Raw genomic sequence first — 23,388 nt, 5'->3', positions numbered from 1 at the left:
TTGTGCAAAGCCATTCAGGAGTACCCTATACCAAATGGTTTTCTAGACGCAAACCACAGTGTTTTTGTTGGTGACCATGATCTGTATAACATTATCCTCAATACTTACACTGTGTTGGCAATTACAAGCTGCCTCAGTAATGCCTCTGAAAGATCTCCTATTAGCCACAATGTGACTGCGAGGCTACTGAAGGAAATTCTTATTGAAAATTAATTGTGAGTGAGAAAGAGGTTATCTATTTGCTGCGCTGGTGCCACCCTTATTAGGCCTGCCACAGAGAGAGAGGTAGGTGGGTGGGGGTCTGGGGAAGGAGATAAAAAGAGATATCGCGACGGAGAGCGAAAGAGAAAGGAGGGAAGCTCAGTCATTAATTGCAGTGACTAGCTGTGTGTGTTTGTGTGTGCACGTGTGACCACACCAAGGCGTCCGATAGTGAAACAAGGTCTGCCAGCCAGTCTTCCTCCCTGTCTTTCTGTCCTGTTGTGAAATCTAATGAAGTGTTTTATGAACTCAGTGCCCAGTGCCATACTGGGATGTTGGGCTTCGGTCAAGGACACAGCCTCCCAAGTCTTAAATTGGGAATCGGGGAGGAAATGGTAAGAAATGCCAAGTGCCCATGACAGGTTAATGTAATGTACAAGTCATTTCAGAGGACAAGATGAGATGTGGGTATGATGAACGCCCTGTTCAGAATACTAATGCACTCAGGGATTTTGGGTTCCCAATCTTTAGCAGGATACTTTTTAGGGTGATAATTTGTTAATGGGCAACTACAGTTTGTGTGCATGGGGTATGGCAGGATAGATGTTTGGTACTTTGTTATATGAATGCAATGCAGGAATTTGTTGTGGGGCTTGGAATAAGGACAACATAGGGACGTACGTACATAATGCAGAGGTGAGTCTGATCAGAAACCAAGGTAGACATGTTATGTATTTCAGTCAGTGAAAGGCTTTGATAAGAATAATGTCAGTTTATCAATCCATATTTTTCTCAGTTCATGTGTTCTTGCAAAGTCGATTGACGTCATCTTTCATTGCCCAAGTACGGTTCCAATCCAAAGAACACAAGTCACCAAGAATGCCAAAAATATGGATGGTGACTTGGTCATTAAGAACGCATCTGATTTCCCAGGAGTCATTGCAAGAACACACACATCTCAAATCGGTCCCCCCGTCCTGGCGGTCTTGCAAGACCATTCTCACAAGACGCTTGGCAAGAACGTTCTTCTCAAGAACGCAAGTATGTTCTTGCCGTTCTTCGGATTGATAAACAGCCATAGTGTTACTGCTTGTTTGTTAGCTTGTTGGTTGTTTTTGATGTTGACAGGATGTTGAAGTGGAGACATTCTTTTTATACTCTAATCAAGATGAAGTAGCAACAGGAGCTCATGCAAGTCGTTGTTTTGTTTTTCTACCATAATGGATGTTATGAGGCAGGAGTGTCATTAGACCCTTTTAACTGGGGCATGTGTCCCAGTAAAATCTTAAGTTTGTTAAAACTCAATTGACTTTATTAGTCAGTGCATTCATTTAGATTGATAATTCCGGAAAAATGTGAACCCAGTATCCCAATCAATGCTTGTAAAATCAAAGCAGTTTAACCGAAAACACAAACCGATACCCGCAGAATTCCATGTCAGCAAACTCTCCTGAGCTTGCCAAAGAGCCACTGCAGCACACACACACAGAAGTCCAGGTGTCAGACTCGGCAAACAAATCAGAATTAAGGTAGGCTAAGAAAACATTACGAAACTAAAGAAAGTTTCTACATGATAGGCCTACCGATCATCTTATTTTGACTAAAACAATTTAATATGAAGTAAAAAAAAAAAACTGTATTCCCGCTCTAATGAATGCGACAAATATGTGCGCACTCGCATTAACTATTGATGTCCCTGCCAAAGCTGATATCAAACTTGCGTCCCTGAACTGTTGTATGGTTAAGCAAGGGAAGTTTATATAGCTAGTAGTGCATTGTGCGCAGCAAGCTTGGAAGAAACAAATGGATATGAATAGTAGGGGCCTGTGCCCCAGTAGGGCTTTATGTCTAACAACACCCCTGGTATGAGGCCTGGTTCAGCCATTTGATGTGTTGTATATTGGATTCAAATGTTCAATCACAGGTGGTTCAGGCAGAAAGGCTCAGTAGTAGGTAATAAACACTATATTGATAATACAAACACATTCGTCTTGGCATATATGGCTCTGCTCACACCAGCTCTCTGCTGAACACAACTGAGACTGTCTCGGCATCCATGGCAGAGCTGCGATACACGTTCCCCATAGGTAGTGGGTACACTCAACCAAGGGTGCAGGCTAGGGTGCAGGCTAGGGTGCAGGCTAGGGTGGAGGCTAGGGTGGAGGCTAGGTAAATAACGCTGACCATCCTGTGTGGTACTGAGAGATGACAGAGTGTGGGTGAGCTCCTGTCTTCAATAGAGCGCCATGGCTGAGGTAGGAGGGCCAAGACTGCATGATATGACGGTTGTGCTGATTGACGGTGCTTAGGTCTGGAGTCTCCTGCACGGACCAGCTCCGCCCGACTGTAACTTCAAGAAATTGCAGTGATAAGGGTTTTAATATCAGTCCAGGGTTTCCCGCAGCACTTTGCAGTTAATAGGCGGTCGCCTAAACAACACCCGCCTGCCGCCTTGACTTTTTTTTTTTTATTGCGCTATTCGCCGTGTTTCCGCCAGTTTTCTTGGCCAGTTTTCTCCCTTTCATTCAAATGGCAGTCTCCCTTCTTTAGAGAACTTTGTCGCACCTTGACTAACACATTTTCTGTGGGAAACCCTGCAGTATTTAGGGTTCATATGCCTGGCACCCAAAGCACCATGGCTACTGTTTTTCTTTTCTGCAATACATTCACTCCCACATACTGCACATTACCTTCAAAAGCAACACATGAATGCACAAGTTATATTTGCATAATGGTATGTACTCCTTGGTATGTAAAAAATATTCCATGAAGGCCGGTATGTAAAAAAATATTCCATGAAGGCCGTTAAACAATGTGACACAGTAGTCTTGTGACAGATAGGCTGGCTTGATTGAAGATGCAGAACAAAGACAAATGTATTCTAGAAGGCAAACATACTGAACAAACAAAGGGCTCAGTTATGTCCTCCATTTTGCTGTCAATGACCAGACGTCAACATGATGACATTGACGTGACGCTCAGCCCAAAGCGTTAAGACTGCACATCATCTTTTCACTTTAAAAAAGCATTGCGAAGCAAAATAACTTTCCCATTTTGTGCAATTCAGATACTGGTTGGCTTAAGTCTTCAATTTGAGTTAGATTTAGCATAGAAATGTTTTAAGTAAGATGTAAGAGTATACAATTAACCAATATCTTGTACAAAAAACTGTTGCATTATTTGGTTTCAACATAATTTTGGTAGTTTCTAGTCCAGACAAGCACACGTTTTCCCTGCTCTCAACAATGTCCAGTAGTAGAACATGAGGTGGTTCAACAAGAAAGAAGAATTGCTGAAGCCCAAACACTGTCCGCAGACCTGAAGGATGTGCTAAAAATAGATGTTGAAAATGCATTTCATATCTTATATGGTTATAAGGGTTATACTGATCCCATGTGTTTTCCTGTTGGGTACATTAAAATATTATAATAAAGTTGGTGTTGGTGAACATAGTTATTTTTATCTAAGAAAACAAAACAGCTATTATAGTGGAGCAAGCTGTTGCTGCACAATGCTGTGCCAAGGTCAACTGAAAGATATTGTTCCATAACTGTTAACCTTTAAATTATTATTTAAAAGTATACTTGGTAGAAACCAGATGTTACTTTCCTCACCAAAGTCTTGTTAAGAATAAGTTAAACTTATAAATGATAAACTTTGAAAGTAAGTAAATATGCTGAGTTTAATAACAAAGCCAGTATTGCCCTCTTCATAACTCTCCTAAACATGACTCCTAAGTATGAACTGAGATTTTCAGACTAATTGCTGTCAGCCACAGTCACTGCTGTCAATTGAGTGCAAGTATTTCTCACATCTTTTTGGGGTGTTACAACCTCACTGACAAGTTTACACTCAAAGGGCCAGTTATTTGTTAGCACCATGAATCAACTCTGTATCCTCCCCCCTACACACTCCGAAAGCACAGTGGGTGTTAGAAGAACCTGTATGCGATGGCAGCTCATTCTCACCTCTCAGAGTCATGTTGGGGCCTGATTAATAAGCCTTTGAGCTGTTAGATATTCAAAGCCAAGGTGTGGTGCCACTTAGACAGCCGTGACAACTACTTTTACTGTAAACATAATGTCATCATAACCTCTATAGAACCTCTATCGAATCAGAAATACGCACATTGTCTTTCCACTGTCTTGTCCCAGCTTTGTGATGCAACGTCCAGGGCAGGTAACCACAGGGACTGGAATGAAACAGAATGAGCATGGTGCAAGAGGAGGAGATTTTAACAATGACGGGTTGAACTAACTAAACAAATAATAAAATGAAGTTGCGATGAAGTGTGATCAATACACCAGGTTAAGGGTCAACTAAGGAAAACGTACGAAAGCCGTTTTTATGTTTTATAGTTGTTCAAGACATCTTGACCTGCACCTCAATACAACCCTAACCCTGGAAGTACACAAGTATGACAGGTACAGTACTGTGTACCAAGTATTGCAGCCATACAGTAAAAGTGCAAAACTTCTAAAATGCCTTTATAATATACCAAGATTACTATGGTATAGAAGGGTCAAAGTCAACTGGAAATGACTATATCGGTTGGAGAACTGGTTACCGACGACTCCATTTTGGCTTCCGTTTGCCCCATTCCCCTTGCCATTCAAGACAAGAGGATTGGATCTCCCAATTTCAATGAGGAGATTTGCAAGTGCAGTAGGATTAAGTGTGGGGATGCTGAGTGCTCAGAGGGCTGGGATGGGCCCCATCTCTAAGCCACAGATCATCTTCACCCACTCTTCATGCTAAGCCCGTTAAATGAATTTTGGCTTGTATTTCCGTCTGCCACATCTCTCAAGTGTGCCAAAGCTGAAATAGATAGGAATCCTGGTCGAGCAAAATCCTCCTTGGGTGGTTGACGTCTTTCTCTCCCTCATGTTTCGCTCTCTCTCGCTCTCTCTACCTTTTTCCCCCCACTGTCTAACACTAGATCGCCCCCTGCTGGAAAACAAATCAGGCCTCATTGGTAACTATGGAATGGTATTATAATTACATGATAAAGTCATCGGGCATCTGATTAGTCTTCAAAATAGCCTTATTTATAAATCATGGTTTGATTGGATGGGTGTGACCAACATATGCATTTGTTGGGTTAAAAATATGACCAAGATGTCTTTAGACCTTATTTTCTCAGCTTGACATTTTGTCATTGGAAGCCATGAACAACAACAGTGGAGGGGAGAAGAGAGACGGTTAAGAGCACAAGAGAGTCTCTCCCTGTCATTCCCGTTTCTTTGCTGTATTAGTCAAATCAAAGCAGTGTTCTACAGATCAAAGCCCATCCATACAACTCTCCCGAGGTATAATTCTTGTTTCAAGGGTATGGGAAAATAAGTTAGACACTGAATCTGTCGGAATGGAATCACATTTTCAAGAGGGCAAAACCTCGGGGTGATTCACATGGCAAGGGGCGAGGCGTCTTCTGACCAAGGGAGCAACTGGCCTTTTGTCTCTGTGCTATTGATTTCCACAATGCTCTGGAGTTGGATGTATTCAGTCGGCATAGCAGAGGTTGTGAAATACTGTGGTAGGAGAATGGGGAGTAACAATGGTTACAAGGTATAGATGGTTATTGTTATCGCACATTTACTTCATTGATATTCCACTCATAGACTCCTGTTAGTAATTAGACAGTTGTTTCTTGTTTGGTATGATATGGAAGCTGACATGATGGAGGTACTTTGCAGTCGGTGATGTTATAAGTTTCCTGTGGCAAGTAGGAGATGTCCTTCCATGACTCAGTCTCCGGTAGCTTCTTCCAATACCGTGACATGTTATGACTTATAAACAGACTAAGGCAACATTGTTTTTAAATACTTGGGACACGATGACACCAGTGGAACTGTTATAGAAGTAAGCAAGCTCTATGGTAAACCAAACGTATGGCACCGGAGGCATCATTCACACCAATTCACATTAGCAAATTTACTACATAGCAAATTCTCGCCCTGTACTCATGTTGGAGCACTTACTATGCAGCCCTCACACTTTAGTTAGTCAACTCTGGAAACCCCAAATTTTATATATAGAATCATGCTAATTTTAAAACAAACTTGTTTCCCTCTTCAACAGGAACCTTTGATGCTGAAGAGGGTGATGAGTGAGTGCAGAGCAGGAAAATAGCGGCTTCGATCTGGCTTTGTTTGTTAGCGGGCCACAAGTGAGCTTCCTGCAGGGTAAATCGCAGAAAGATCACTTTGCTGTTCTAGAGCTATTTCAGCTACTTCTATGCTGTCTGTAAAATCCCAGTCTATCCTTTCAGCATTGTTGTTGTGTGTGTCTATGTGTGGGTATGTGTATGGGTATACAAGTCAGTACCCTGTGTGTCTATTTGAGCCCATTCGCAATTGTATGTGTAAAGCCAACACACTTCTGCAGTGATGTTTGGCACCTACAATGCGAACCCACATTCCTAATCAGCATTTAATTGTCTTTCACTAGACAATAGTTTGATTTTGATATTTCCAAGTAATTGTTTGCTTCCAATCAAACAACTGAGTTCACCTTAACCCTCATACTAACCTCATTCCAGCTTATCCTGTGAAGCGTTTGCTGTTTTAACACCTACAGTATATCAAATACCATTCCATTAAAGGGGAAACACCGATGTAATACATAATTCTGTGTGTGTGTGTTTGTGTGGGTATCTTTGTGTATACAGTGTCTGAAATAAACCACCTATTTCCACTGATAAGAAATAGTCTTGGCATTAGCTGACCCACTCTAATGATAAGAATATATTCTAATGAATAATTAAGCATTTGTTCAGACATTATTTAAATATGCAACCGAGTGTATGTAAGCTGATACACACTTATATCAGAACATATCACATTTTGTAAAGAGCTCTGTGTCAAAGTATATCGTAAATAGACTACACAGAGATGGTGAAAATACCTTGGGGTTTGTCCAATAAACGAAAAGGTAAAATATGTAAATTGAAGCTTTAAGTGCTTTAATTTGACATTATCTGAGCTTGTCGGTCTCAGTAACAGCATGGCTCTGACTAAAGATGGTCGAGGGAAGAGAGAGGTAGAGAGACTGTGAGATAAAAGGATGGAGGTAAACGGTGTGCAGAGAAGAGACAGAGACAGGAGAGGTAATGGCAGACCTTCCTAAAGCCAGGAACAGAGTGCCAGTTCCATGTGAACTATCTTTTCATCCTGACACGTTCATTAGCCATCAGCCCAGTGCTGAATAGACACTCACACACAATCCAAACTGTCCTTCAAATGAGAAAACCACAGTGATGATGTCACTATTTGAAGTTACTCCATGTTCTAATAATACTTCCAGTCTGAAATGAAAAACGTAAGAAGCAAGTAATTTCTGGCATATTTACAGTACCCTAATCGGTCGGAAGGGACTGCAGGGTCTTTTGATTAGACTTTAAGGGCCAAAAAGACTCTTTCACCCCAAAGCAGGGTGAAGAGATGACATAACGAGATGCTCTATTTTGTAATCAGAGGAGGAGGTCTATTTAATTATATAACAGCTGTGAGAGTAGATTGGATAATTGCGCATGGGGCTGCCCTAATGAACTGTTCCATTTTAAGAAGAGGTTGGAGAGTTTGTCTTTTTTTTTTTCTCCCTTGAGTGGTTAGTTAGTTGGTTCATTAGTTGGTTTGCTTGTTTCCCTCTAAATCCAAGAACAGGGCTAGAACACACATCAGATGAGGCCATTTTGAGAGAACAGGAACAGTGTTCCACAGGGCTTCATATACACACACACACACTTGCATGCACGCACAATTGCACAAATGCAGACACACAAAGGGACTCAAATCCATCATGGCGATTCACCGCAGTGTACTCCACAATGGACCTGCCACTGTCAAAGGGACGACAATGCCTACCTACGCGCACACACACATACATACACACACACACACACACACACACATACACGCCAGGTATCTTGGGGAGAGGGGTTGAGCACATTCTGACAATACGGAATAGTCACAGCGCAAGAGTTCCTCCCCGTGTTTTTGGCCATGTCGCCCTGTCAGCTATCAACTTGCAGGCATCTTGGCCTCTGTGCTAACTGGACGTGACTGCACTATAAAAAGTGAGGTTTCCAACCCTGAAGTCCTTTTTTAAGGCGCCATCTTGTCTGATTCGATCACAGTGGAGCATGTCTTACGATGTTGTGTGTACTTCAACACTTTCATCATTATTAGCATTACGATGCTTTGGGCCCAACGGAATGCATTAGAAAGCTCATTACTTTAATGTAAATTAGTTTAGAAAGAACCCTGCTGACAACTCTTTCAACTTTTGTGATTTGATGAAGGCAGTTATAAACTTTTGGAATAAACAAATCACAATGAACCCTTGTGTGGTTTTAGTGTCTGTGGGACCCATTTAATATGTTTACTAAAGGAACAATTAAAGAATACTTTTTCAACCTTGTTATTTGAAGTGAATTTTATGAAGAATATAGAATAAAACCCCTTCACTGACATGCATATTTCATTACATTATTTCAGTACATCATACAAAATATACTATTTATTTTTACTCTGTCCTAGCAATGTACAAACTGAGGGTTAGTTTACAGAAATTATGCTGGCTGTATTATTTTTAAAGCAACAACATCTAACCCATAACCTGTTGGTATCAATATTGAACGATTGATTGCACCATTAAAGCAGCTTTGAACACACACTGCATGTATATGGTATTTGAAAAAGTAGCGAAAGGTTGAACCTCAATGGCAAGTTTCATAATAAAATCTGTATTATGAAAAAAGTAAAGTTCCTAACCAAATAAGTTATATAATATCATACAATATCATATTAGATTAAATGACATACAATTATTTTATTTGTACATTGGGAATATTTTATAGTTTCATAAATATCCCCCCCAAAAAGTATACATACAGGGCTTATAAATCATGGCTTTTCACTACAAAGTTTAAAGACAAAACTCTGCAGCAAATAGTGCACCACTGTAGTTTCTATCAAGCTAGATACTTCTGAGAGACCTTTTTTGTTTTGACAGTTAGTTCAGTTGGTTGCTCAAACAGCCAGCCCTAAATTACTGCTATCTGACATTCCTTAGACATGTTTTTTGGAATGGGGAGGAGGATGAAGAAGAGAATAAAAGGAGGAGAGATGACAAAAGAATATGCAAGCCAGCCGCACTCTTCATGACTGTCTGGGGATACAAAAGTTTCACACAAGGTGTGACTTCCTGCAGTTCAATAACAAACAAAAACAACATTGCACAATGTTATTTTCGATTGCTAACAAAAGGTTTCTCTTTTGTATTCACGTCAGCATCATTTCATGACTGATTATGATTTCGCTGTGTGTAAGCCCCTACCCTTGAGATTCATACCTAATGAATATTTCATACTGATGAGTGTATGATAAACAGTGTGTATGATTCAAGTTAGCAAATTGTGGATGAGCGTGGGGGCCACAAAGTCTCGCCAAATTATTTAAAAAAGGTGCCCATTTACAGCCCTGGGTAAGGGCATTTCAGCAACCTTGATGATAAAACTGAAAAATTGATTACAGAATGGTCTTTCACAATGCAAAACGCCTCTCCAGTATAGATGACCCAGCTGTTTGGAGGGCCGTGTAGGTTGTGTAGATAGTGTGAAAGAGGGGTCTTGCCCCAGAGGATAGAAAGTCACAGGCAAATGAGGCACACTTAATTGTTGGTCAGCATCTATCTCTGTACCCAGGAACCTCTCATAAACACTCATCTATAATGACCTTCCCATGGAACTTCTGCAGTGCTCAGTGTGTGTGCACAAGTGTGTGTCTGTGTGTACAAGTGTGTATGTGTCCAAAAAGTGTGTGTGTGTGTGATTGCTCAGGGAGAGTGTCATCAGAAGTGTGTATCTCAGCCTCAGTGAGTGTGTGCAAGGGGGAGTATGTCTAAGAGTATCTGCATGAGTGTGTGTAAAGAGCCTGTGTATACGGTTAAGCCAGCCTGGATGTGTGTATGTGTGTGTGTGTGTGTGTGTGTGTGTATGTGCGCGTTAGCCCTTCCCTCCTCTCTCAGGCCTCAACTTCCTGGGCACCACTGAGCCCCTTGTGTCCCTCCCCAGCTGGCCAGTGCCTCCCTAACAAACCCCCCTCTGTCCCGGGGACACAGGCACAGGTACCCCCCCCCACCGCCTGCCCCCAGCATGCCCTCCACGCTCCTACGCCATCCCCCACCCACCTCCCCCATAACAGCCCTCTTTATTGCCATGCCAGCCTTTCAGAGGAAAGTCCCCCCCCCCCCATCTCTGTGGAGGAGGAAAACCTCTCCATCTCTCCCTCTACTCTCTCTGGTACCTTAATTAAGGCTTGTACGCCTCAATTCTGTACTGTCAGGTCCCCCCCCCCCCTCCCCAAACAAAACACCACCTCAGTCCAAAGTCAACACGGCAGTTGATTCCTCACAAATAGTCCAGCTTTGACAGAGTGTCAAATGTCGCACAAAACATTTGGACAGGTTTGGTTGTTTTCCTCCACTCCCTCTCATGGTTTTTGATTAACGTGCCTCTGCAGTTAGTTACAAAGGTTCTGGTATGACAGGTGCAGTGCTGGAGGTAAGTCCTGAAGCTGAGCTAGACCGCAGTGCCATGGGGAAAACAGGAAAGACGCATTGGTGTTTACATACTGTAGCTACACTGCCACCCTGTGGTGACTGGTAATGCAACACTTTGTGTGTGTGTGTGGTGGCGAGGACTTGAGTGTCAGTGTAAGCAGGCACAAGCAGTTGTGGGCCTGTGCAAATGTGCGTGTGAATATGTGTCAAACATATACTGTATTACACCTCATTATAATTCTGCTTTAACACAGAACTGTTGAAGCCCACCAAGACAAAGGCACCGGAAGCTCCTTAATGTTTTCTTTTGTCAGCAACATATTACACACCGAGCCAGGGTTTTTTTTTTACAAGATTATATAATTACTGTTTCAAACTGTGTCCGTAGCTTCAAACAAATGTATTTGCCTAACAACATATACAACATTTTGACTAAACATTTTTAGATAACAATAAGTATTTTCTAAATAGGACTGATGGGAACCACTATTTTTTCAGGGAAAATGGGACTTTACACTGGTATTCTCTGTTGCAGCACTAGGGGGCAGTCCTGCACTTTGATTAGGGGATCAGACTGCGGTATGCTTTAGGTAAAAACACTCTTTCTTGCTCTCCCTGCCTTCCTCCCACTTTCTCTTTCACACTCAACCCTACTCTCCTTGGCTCTCCCACGCCCCTAAACTTCCTCCCTTCCTCCCCCTTCCCTCCCCCACTCTCTCTCTCTCTCCCCCCCCCCCCATTCTCTGTGATTTTTCTAGAGTTCTATAGCAGCTGCGACACCCACTCACTGCTGCATAACCTTGGCCTTGACCTTTTCAGATCACAAAGATGACAAAGAGACACCTGAATAGCAAACAATGAGTCCCTGGGGGTGGGGTTGGGGGTTGGGGGGTGGGGTGGGACGAGGTTATGATTACAGGGCGAGAGAAGGGAGGGTGGGTGTGTGCTCCTGGTGTCAGAATGTCACGGTTGTGTATTAGTCACAGATAAATGCACAGCTGGGGACTGTTCGTTTCTCTCCTAGTTGTCCGGCAACAGATTATTTTATTTTCAACTGCTGCTTGTAGTGAACTTGGAGGACAGGGGTTGTGTGGTTATCAGATGGAATCGCTCGCATTGTTCCGCCATGTTCACACACGCTCATGTTCAGATCTGGGCCTGTGGTCTCGGTGGCTACTTGAATGACCTGTTTCAGCTTTTGGGTGAACTGAAAAAGCCCATGCGCACACACATACGCACGCCTTTCAGACTGTTGGTGTGCTTTTTTTTTTCTCCTGAACTGAACTTTTAGAATGCGTGTCGTTAAGCAACTCGTCTTTTTTTTTTTTTTTTGCTGGTTGCCGTGACATCCGCAATGGGCTAATGATGAATCCCTCTTTAAAAGCCCTCAACCAGCACTGTTACCATGGACACCAGCACCTCCTCTTATCAGGGCAGTGGACTCATTTTAGCATTCGGCTTTAGGTTTACAATCAAGATCTCCTGCAATGTATAGCCTCGGCTATACTGTACAGATTCAAATCTTCATAGCAAAGACATTCTCTGATTTGATGATTTATTTCCATCCAGTGCTGGTTGTTTCCAAGACAACATGGCCAACTTATTTTAAGATGAGTGTGGATAAACTGTCTGCCTCAATAGCAGGTTATCAGTGTGTGTGTGTGTGTGTGTGTTTCTGTGTGTGTGTGTGCCTGTTTTTGTGTGTGTCTGTGTTGGTGTGTGCACATGTAATGCAAAAAACTGCAAGCAAGGAGTCAGATGGCTGAGCGGTGAGGGAGTCGGGCTAGTAATCAGAAGGTTGTCGGATCGATTCCCCGCCGTGCCATATGACGTTGTGTCCTTGGGCAAGGCACTTCACCCTACTTGCTTCGGGGGGAATGTCCCTGTACTTACTGTAAGTCGCTGTGGATAAGAGCGTCTGCTAAATGACTAAATGTAAATGTAAATGTAAGTAAACTGTGTGGTTTGTATCAGAAAAGACGTTATCGAATAAGGAAACAGTCTCCGGAGAACATGACAGCTTTAAACACCCAGGAGAGAAAGGGTCATTTGGGTGCTATTACGCATGTTAGCTAACATACGGCATCAAAACATTGTCCTTTTAGGTGGCAAATGGTTGTGACAGTACATTTTCACATCAGGGCATGGCAGGAAGGGAGAAGGGACTCCACTGTCCCTTGTCCTTGTCTGCAAGGGTCAGACTCGTCTCTGGAACACTGTGGCACCTCGCTGCATCACACATCAGAGCTGGTGGGACTCTGTTAATAGCTGTCAACACGCACGCACACATGCAGGGGGGACAAATCACGTTAAAAGTAATGTTCATCCACTTTCCTTTCCTTTTCTCTATGTCTCTTTCTTTCAAACAACTCTCTGGAGTTATGAAGTACCTGCTTTATGTGCGGTGTCAACAAAGATATTGATTTTCTTTTGAATCTACGGGTGAGCTTTTAGGCTACAACTTATATATATTGTGCATGTGTGTATGCACATCTACTTATGTGTACAGGCTTGAACCATGGTAATGCATGTGTACATCATTAAATGCATTCTCCCGGAAGCCTGCATACTGTATGAACTGTTGGCAAAGTCCAGGTTGTGTGAGAAACTGGAAGTAGCCCGGAGAAAGTGAAGCAATCATTGCCTCCACACTTTCCTCCTTGCCTGCTCAATGAGTGAGAGCTACTTTATATCACACCACTAAGTTTGCTCTGTCAGTGCAGAGATGGAAGTGCCGAGTATGTGTACAGTTTGTGTTTGCCTGTATGAGTACAGTGTATGGGTGTGGGAACATATGGTAGATGTGTGTGCATGTGTGGGCACCAGGGGTGGTCAATCTAATCATCGCTACCTGTGAGAATATCGACACGTGCTTAGTGGGTCCATCATGTTTCCGATGATATGTTTTCAGACTCCTGTCCACTTCCATTTTTAAGCAGCCTTCATCATCTTGATTCAAGTTGCTCTCAGCCTCCGACCAGTTTGTGCACGATGCAAGCTTACGAGGCTGTCCTCATGTGAACAGTTGTGCTATTGTGTCCTTCCTCTCCTATAATACATCTCTCTCTCTCTCTTAAGTGCTGCGAGAATTAATAAGTCCCCGAAGCGGGCTTTTACAATGTCATCGTGCTTCAAGAGAGGAAGTGTGTCGTCATGGAAACTGGCTATGCCAACTCTATGGTTGGAATTCACGCTCAGAGGTGGGGGGGGGATGGGGGGAAGAAAAGAGAGGGGGAGGGGTGTGTTGGTGGGGGGGGGTTAAGAATAACAGTGATGCAAAAATGTTGCAGCATCCACTGGATTCAGAAAGATGAGGTGAGTGAGTGAAAGATTGCGTTTCCGCGGCACTCTTTCGAGTCCACCCCTCTCCCAGTCCGAGGCCTCCTTCCCTCCGCAGTGTCGCTGTTTTCTGACTCACCAGCAGCCTGAGCCGGCCTCTCTCCATGTTGCTCCCTGGTGGCTGGTTGTCCTCTCCCCACTTAGCTGCATGTCTGGATAATCTATCTTGCAGCCTGACCTCCTCCGCCTCTGTACAGTCACACATCCGGCCGTGCTCTCCTGAGGAACAACATATCTGTTTGATTTGATTTTATATATATATACCTCTTATTACTTTGGAGTCTTGTGACGAGGAAATCAAATTCATAGAGGGAAAAAAAGCCTTATAAAAAGGGATGTCGCAAACGTTTGAGTTGCGGTGAGGGGTCTGGACTCTAGAACAGTGTAAAGGGGCCCAGAGTGTTACCTTCTTGGCCCTGGTTGTTCAGAGCACAGCATCCCAACACAATGGTGCTCCCCCTATTGTGGCTGTCCACATACATATAGACTGTTGTATTATCCCCCATTCGATCAGTGTCCATCAATGAAACTTTCCAAAGTGAAAAGCATTCAGGCAGACCATATAAACCAGCGAAGCATACACACATGCCTACACTGACACACTTTGTCTCTGTCCTCTGTCTCTCTCTCTCTCTCTCTCTCTCTCTCTCTCTCTCTCTCTCTCTCTCTCTCTCTCTCTCTCTCTCTCTCTCTCTCTGTCTCTCTCTTTCTCTTTCTCTCTCTCTCTCTGTCTCTCTCTCTTTCTCTCTCTCTTTCTCTCTCTCTCTCTCTCTCTCTCTCTCTCTCTCTCTCTCTCTCTCTCTCTCTCTCTCTCTCTCTCTCTCTCTCCACCTGAGACTTCTTCACCAGATGTGCTGCTTTCAAGGTCTGATGTGAATGAAAAATGACTCTTGTAATGTTAAGTGATGTCAGCCATATTAAAATGACATTAAGGGATACCCTAATTGCTTGAGATGGTGGATGACAGTGTCTATATATCTTCTAAGGTCTAAGGTCTTTCAAATACAATAGAAATAATGAAACGTGTTTGAGTTCAGTGATTCAAATTCAGTTTACAAGTTCTAAAAACATTCGGACCAGATAATTTTCACAGAGAGACCAATTAGTCTCCTCTTATTAAATTCTTAATATAAACAATATCGCTATCTCTCTTCCCACACACATACCATTCCTCTGAACTGTCAAACTGATTGTGCATACCAATCGAGATTTAATCAAACAATCAATTTGTCACTTTTACTAATTAAAGCAAGGCACAACAATGTATATTATGCATCGTACCTTCTGAGCGGGTCAGAGATGGCAAGAGTACACACATCATTCACTCAAGTAGAAGTACAGATACTCATGTTTAAAAAGACTATTGTAAAATTGGAAGTACTGACTACACTTTTTCAAATGCCATTCTGTATACTATTCCTTTAAGAGCTAGAAATTGCACTCTCCAAAAAAAGAGACCGTGATAATGAGACTGTAATGCTGAACAACAAAATGTTTTATTATCATAAACCTCACCTGAAGCCCTGATGCTGTTTCCTCAGCCTGCTCTACATCTGGAGTGTTTTCATGCTGTCTTTCCTGCATACAAAATGGTTCATTCATTGTGTAGCCTATCCTATGGTTAGCTCTAACAATACCCTGGGTAACATATAATATCATCAGTTAATAAATGCATAAATGTTAATACTTTTTCCACAGTAGAACCTGCATTTGAAAGCCTGGTCACTACCATTGCTAGTATGGCTAGTTATTTAGCCTGACTTACACTGCTTTTTGAAAAAGCTTTGTATGTCCCCTTTCTTCTTCTTGGGTGGAGGCATTTCTACAAAGCACAAAAAGGGGCAAACATGTACATACTGAAGGGGCAAAAGGAATATTAAAATGTGTTACTCTGGCCTTTTATATATGTATTGTTGGCAGACAGCCCTAATAAGTTAGCTGTACCGTTGTCGCCGACACACCCGCTAGCTTGTCAGCAACTGCTAGTGCAAGCAAGCAAAGTAGCATGTGCTTCTTCCCGTGCGTGTCGCGTGTCAAATAACCCTCCCCCTTCGGATTTTCAGCCAATCAAATTATGGCGTTTCTTGTACTGTCGCGTCCTGGCCCTCGGAATCGATCCAAATAGCAGCACAATTCGCTAAAATATTGGTGGGGACAATTTTGTCATTTTCAAATGTTGGTGGGGACACGTACCTAGCGTCCCCCCCTAAATCTACGCCCATGGATCAAACTTAAATGAAAGACTTGCTGTACTGTTCATGCACCAAACAGCATTGTATTGTGTCAAAAAACAGGGCATATTTTCATAAGTACTGTAAGGCAGATTTTCTGTGTACATGTACAGCCTGAGTATCTGTAAGGTCAAGAGGTCATACAGCGAGGCCCCCTCTGAACAGAATATAGCACACAGCCCAGACAGTTAGGAGACTGTGAGGCAATCCATGTACGAACTGGGACTTGAATGTAATTAACGACCACTTCACCTGCTGAACGTTATAGTGTATCAGTGTACTGACCACTGAAGACCCGTTAAGGAAGCGATTCTGTGCATTCTGTGTTTGAACATGTCCAGCAACTGTATTTAAGCCCTCTGAAGAGAAATGTTTCTCTCATACTCGCCACTCTGTTGTGGATTGGTGACATGATCCGACGTCAAGCTAATAAAACCAGTCAACCCTTTTTTATAATTGTCGTGATTCTTCCGGCTTGCCTAATGACAGATACATCCTTACAGGTACACAAGGTCAGTTAGGGGGATTCTGACCCCTTATATGATGGTGTTTTCTAACAGTCCTCTGGTCCTTACACAGCCGAGGTCAAGTCCATCCACTTCCTACAGCCATTGGGATTGGGTAATGGGTTTGACCTTTTCCCTCTGTCGGCTTGTCTCATATCCGAGGTGCACAGTCCTTTCCTCCCTCCATCCCACTCTCTCTCTCTTTCTCTCTCTCTCTTTTTCTCGTTGCTTTTTTTTTTCTTTCTCTCACTCTCTCCGTATCTTTCTCTCTCGATGTCAGAACCCTTTGTTTGAGTCCCGTTTCCTTTCACGGAGGAACTCGATTGGCTGACGTCCTACTGACTCTCCCTTCTCACCACCACCATCTCTCCATCCTGCCTCCTTTGTAATGCTAATGTGCCAGCCCCTGCCGGAAATATCTTCGTGGGAGTATTTTTGGGACCATTGCTTTTGGCTTTGTTGTCGAGGACTATAAACACACTAATGAATCCTGTCTCATATGCATATCTGATTCCTCCTTGTTTGGTGAGAATGGAAGTATTGTTGTAAGGAAAGGAAGGCACAGCATCTGGGGTGAGGTGGATGGTTGGTTTTGCCAATATGAATATAATACAATAGTTTTGTTTTTATATCCTTTGGCTGACTATGATTGCTTTTTAACAACAATATATGCACTGTAGGTTCAGCGTTCAATAGCTTTTTGGGTTTACACGAAGAGCATCTTTTCAGTTATGGCTTGTCTCACCTTGGGGGTGACACTTTCCTTTGGCTGAATATGTTGGTGTGTTGCCGCTGGTAAAGAGGCAAAGGGGTTAGGAGGGCAGGTAGATTGATGTGAGTACAGGTTGTCTTGTTGCTGAGTTAAATATGTCACAAGCTGACCCAACAGTCACATTCAGGCCATCTTGTCCTGGTCTTTCTGCACAAGGTCGAAAATAACCGGACATTCTTCCAGGTTCCTTTCCTCCTGGAGAAGGATTAAAGACGTCATGGTGCAGTTCTCACATCCATTTTCTGAAGGCAGTTATGGTTAAACAAGGCAGCAAAACAACATTCTAAATGCCTTGCTATAATTGCTTGCTTGAGCAAAATGTAAAAAAATCTTTTAAGTCAGTATTTTTTTCTTCATATATTTTTCTTTTTACACAAAATTACACCTAGTTTATGTTAAACAGACAAATATGAAACTAAATCTGGGAATATAGCCAACGATATGGCAACTCTTGATATGAAATGGCGTCTTAGATGTTTCTTTATGATAATACATTGATCATCAAACTGTACCTACACTAAAGGCTGCCTTGCACAGTACAGGAAGTGGCTCACTACAAAGCATATTTTCAGAGAGAGTATAACTGCTTATTCCCTTCTGCTTTTTATACTCTATTGAAAATATCAACTGAAGATAAAATACATTAATCCAGAAATGGGTCAACGATTAAACATGAACATGTTCAAAACACCCAAAATACATCAACATAACGATGACAGAGACAGTCCTTGGAGAGAGTTCGTTCTCTCTCCTCTTCCTCTCGTTCACTTGTCTCTATCACCTGCGAGGCAGCGCGGAGAAGCACATGGACATTCATTGATAGTGATGGACTGCTCATCTTAATCAGCATTAATTATCACTAAACAGAGTGGACCTATACATGAATATGTGTCTGAATATCCAAGGTGGAATATATACTTTGCATAATTAAGTGAAAATGACTCTCAATCTCTAGCCTTCCCTCTCTTTTTCTCTCCTAACCCTAACCCTTTCTTCCTCTCTCGTAAAAGTACAAAGATGTCAAAAAGGTCATTAAAAAACAACTAATCATACAATGAATGTTTTAACACAAAGACACGTAAAAAAAAAAAACACAAAGAGAAGTAAAGCATTATCAAATGTTCAAGTGGGTTGGAGTGGGTTTAACTATGCTGACACACATAAGCTTTAACTTAAAGTACCCGTTTACGCTGGTTCATCTAATCTCATTTTATTGTCTTAAAGTTACAACTCTTGGGAACTTTTGAGCTCCTTTGGTCTGCAGGGGCTGTGGTAACTGTCGGTGATGAACCCCCTGCCCTAATGTGCCACTCTGGCACTGCTACGATGGGCACACATATCCTGGCTCTCCGGAGTCATCCACTCACCTATCTCAGCCCTCTTCTGCCTCATCAGCACCGAGCACCCTTACTGGCCCTTTCCCTCCCTGACCCGTCTGGGTGTCTCTGCGCCCTGCCGCCCTTCTCATTAACTGTCCATGCTCCCCCTGCTCTTTGCCATCACTCCTCTCTGCCCTTTCTCACCCCCCGACCCTCACCCCTTCCCCCGCCACCACCCACCACCCCCGTCACCAACATCCATTACACCTACCTGTCTTCTTCATCTGTCGGGCTCCTGCTCCAGGGCCGTCTGTCTGGAGAACTCCATGGAGCTGATTGTTGGTGGTCCGAAAAGCCTTTTATGCAATTACTGGGTACTGTCTCACCTCGGACTGTGTGTGTGTGTGTGCGTGGGAATGAGACTGTCTTTCGCAGCATGTGTTGAAGAAGAGAGTGGTGAAAGTCGTAAATTCCCCTCATGCACTGTGCAGTTTTCCCTTCCTAAACGTCTCTGTCCGGTAGCTTGTTCAGCCTGCAAGGAAATTCACTTTTTGTTTGGTTGCCTTGTTTTCAGCCTTTTTCGCTTGGATGTGAGATATTAACAGTACAACACCGCAACCTGGCACATGGGCCTCGCTTAAGGTCTGAACAGTGCCTTTTGCTGGGGATGTTTTGTCATTAGCACTGTCGAGAAGACAACTCCGTCATCCCAATTCATCATTAGGATTCCCCGTGTGTATCGCACATGGTCATTCTCAGAGAGAGTCATTATAATTGTTTTTGTTGATACCGTTCGACAAGAGAGAGGGTGAGAGAAAGAGAGAGGGCACAATAGAGAGAGAGAAAGAAAGAGTGTGTACATCTATTCCTTTGTGTCTGTACGTGTGTGTGTGTGTGTGTGTGTGCAGGCGTCCACAGGGAGATGCCGTCTCCCGTCTCATTCCTCCAGGGCTGTTGTCTCTCAGTGAGCCTCACCACTGCACCACGCCGGGGTAATGAAGAGAGGATTGTGTTCTCTGGTGCCTGCGTCTCAACACCTCCACTCCAGCTCCCTGCTTTTTAATTACAACTCAGAGAGGGAGGGAAGGGAGCGAGGGTTAGAGTGACAGTGAGTGAGTCAGAGGGGGTGGTGTGTGTGTGTGTGTGTGTGTGTGGGGGGGGGGGCACTGAAAAGGAAGAGGAATAAAAGAGAGAGACAGGGAGCGAGAGAGGGCAGTTTGTGTACCAACTAGCCTCTGGAAGTGTCTTTGGGACTTCACTTGCATTGATGGTCTAGTTTTTGACATCATCATACAATACAATTAACCACTGTGTGTTTGCTGTTCATTTGACCCAGCAAGGTCTTTCTGTGTACTCTTCCTCCTACTCTTAACATTGGATTCAGTTGCATTTAGCGTTTCACCCTCCCTTGAGTCACTTTGTTCTACACGCACGCTACATGCAAGCTGTAGCTATCACCACTCTTCCTGTGAGAATTTGCCCAAAATGTCCATCGTTGTCAAGCTACTTCATGTGCCACCCAGGGGTACATCTCCATCTGTTGCCGTCAACACAAGTGCTAAATGCATGCTGTCTTGCCTGTGGTTCCACTGAGGAGAGCCACTGCGGAGAGAAGCCAACCAGAATACTGGCATAAATAAGTTACGGTTAATCACATTGAATAAACCCAATGGGGGTTTCTGGGCATGAGCCGGTCATCTAGGGCGCAACCTGCACCCCTCACCCACACGTCAAAAGTGCAAATATTTTTTGGGACAATTCAATCTTTGTGTATTTTTTATGATTATGGAAATGTATAGCTGTTGCTGTCTTATGTATTCTGTGTGTGTGTGGGGGGGGGGGGGGGGGAGTGGGAGTGCAGTTTTTCAGGTAGTGCAACACAAATAATAAATTAAATAGGATGAATGTACCATTGGTAGCCCACGATTGTAAATAACACTTTATTAACACTTTTAACATATAGTGTGGAGCGCTCTATCTTCACATCAGAAACAGTAAGGCTATTCACATCTTATTATGCTTACCACAGAGGTCTCCAGTGCCCATAGGGATGAATTAGCAATCACACTTTAGATTACATTTCCACATTGTGATTTAGGTACAGTCAAATTGCACCGCAGGGCCAATTTATCCAACCTGTTATACAGTTTCCGTCACTGGAAATGAGTTCCAAGGATGCTGTGAAATCAGACCAGATATCAGAGAATTGACATGCCCAGTGCTTGTATTTCTGTCTAGTGGTATTAGTTTTTCAATATAATACAGAACATTTATTTTTCATGCCTACTGCATGCCTGTTTAAATGCTTGTCTCACACAGTAATCCATTCCTGATTAACCATATTCTTATCATAGCTAACCTTGGTTCACCAACCATAATCATCACGGCTCTTATACCCAGAGACATTCACACACTCATCCAGTTCTTTCTTTTAATTATTTAAATGTAATTTCTATTGGCTTTTTGGTTTAATCATTCTTTAGGATGTAGTTTGATGCAGAACAATTATATTCTGTCAATTTGCCCTTTTTTTTCAGACACCTTTTTTGATTATATTATGTCCACAACCCTTGTCCTCAGTTATAGCTGTCACTGAGAGAGGGAGAGAATGATAATAGAGAGGGAGAGAAGAGAAGGAGAGAAGGAGAATGAGAGAATTAGGAAAGTAAGAATTTAACTTTGAATAAAATGGAAATTAATAACTCATTACACATGCAGTGGAAGACATGGAAACAGGTTAGTGCTAGAGAAAGGCTTATTATTTTTCCCCGTGACAACCAAGTTTAATACTGAACACCAAACCCAGGAGCCATCTAGTCGCATAGTGGCTAAACGAGAATAAGAGTGATAAGAGCATGGATTAAGTTGTACCACATGGGCTTTAAATAAGGGTTGGAGGCCACTCACGCACAGTTCACTATGCAACAAGATAGGAATTGTCATTAAATTGACTTGGGGCACGGCCGCATCCGAAAAGTTGACCTACCTTACTAATCGAAAAAATTACAGACATGAACCTATGAAAGGGTTCAATATTGCCCACGGATTATTCCCAGGAGAAGCTGAATTAATACCGCTCCAAGTCACTGTACGTTTCCTTGTTTTCTGATAAGTGAGAGGTCAACAAATTCAAAGCTGAGGGTAAGGCCATTGTCATTGCCTTCCTCTAGCATTTAGTCAGGATATTGTTCGATGTTAAAGCTGTAGTATATCTCAGCACCAATGGTAATCCAGCTAAGCTGCATAAATAAATATGCATGACAATTACATAGAGAACTAACCTCGACTTGGAGAAGCAAGCAAGATGTCAACTGTCTAATTAGGAAACAGTTGGGACCAGCAACACCCCTGTGCTCGACCTGGCCTGCGTGTGCGTGTGTGTGTGTGTGTGTGTGTGTGTGTGTGTGTGTGTGTGTGTGTGTGTGTGTGTGTGTGTGTGAGAGCGAAAGAGAGACTGCATGCTTGTCTGCAGGTTGGTCAGTTTGAGTGTTTGCATGTTTTTGAACTAGCTTCCCTCTCAACATAACCAAGCTAGCCGTAGGCCCATCAGCCGTGCTGTGTGGTCATTGTGAGGACAGAGCCCCATCATCACACTGTTATATCGCGTCAAGCCGGCACAATAGAACTGGATTCTATTCCCTCTCTACACCAACACATGTCCACAGAGGAGCAGGCGCAACCAAGCTGCTAGCACAAAGCCAATTAGCCTGCCCATCTGTTTTGGTACTGTGTACCACACGACTGTCAAATGCCCAGCACACTCCCCATTAACAGGGTCTTACAGGGTTACACTGCCTGAGCCGAGAAGGCTGCAGTGTGTGTGTGTGTGTGTGTGTGTGTGTGTGTGTCAACGCAGGCTCTCTTGAATCTCCAAAACTTACATTTGAATTTCAAGTAGCTGAGAGGGTACAAGGCAGAATGTACATACACATTATTGATCCTGTATGTAAATGTTACCCAAGCATCTCGCTTCTTCTCTGAGCCAATTATCCACCGTTGGGATGACATGTAAAGCTGACCACTTGACCGCAAGTTGGGTCCACCAGCAGGTTGTTAGATCTTTGATTTATTGATGTTGATTAGATTTGAATACATTAAGTGTGATTTTGACACACACTCTTGGATTGGGGCAGTTTACACATTTCACATGGTCAGCATGTGCTTATAGAGGAGAGGGCAGTTAGAGTCCAGAGTTTTCAGCTCAATAGTTGTAATGTGCAATGATGAATGATGAACTGAAGAATGGCAAGTGTAAAAAAAAAAAGTTCCTACTTTGGCATCAATCACAGTGTGATGTAAATCTTGCACAAACTGTTCTGGCCTCCACCTCCACCAGTATAACACTGCAATGACATGACTTTTATCATATTTCAAATTAAATAGTTATTTTCAATTCAAACAATAACAAAGTTTTTTTTTTTTTTTTTTTTTTTGCTAAGTGTCTTCTTTGCAGTCCC

The 23,388-nt window shown here is 42.9% G+C and overlaps 1 long non-coding RNA gene across 1 annotated transcript in view; it reads left to right on the top strand.

Moving 5' to 3' along the window:
• LOC146302188 (uncharacterized) overlaps positions 1-6,766 on the top strand; it is a 164,113-nt gene extending 157,347 nt beyond the window's left edge. Inside the window, exon 3 of the long non-coding RNA XR_014755886.1 lies at positions 6,283-6,766. This is a non-coding gene — a long non-coding RNA (uncharacterized LOC146302188). The remainder of the gene's footprint in view (positions 1-6,282) is intronic.
• The last annotated feature ends 16,622 nt before the right edge of the window (positions 6,767-23,388 follow it).

This window comes from Hypomesus nipponensis, chromosome 1, assembly GCF_054491055.1.
Source record: "Hypomesus nipponensis isolate SF chromosome 1, ASM5449105v1, whole genome shotgun sequence".
Lineage (NCBI taxonomy): Eukaryota > Metazoa > Chordata > Actinopteri > Osmeriformes > Osmeridae > Hypomesus > Hypomesus nipponensis.
Note: the sequence above shows the minus strand (reverse complement) of the source record. Positions and strands in the feature narration are given on the sequence as shown.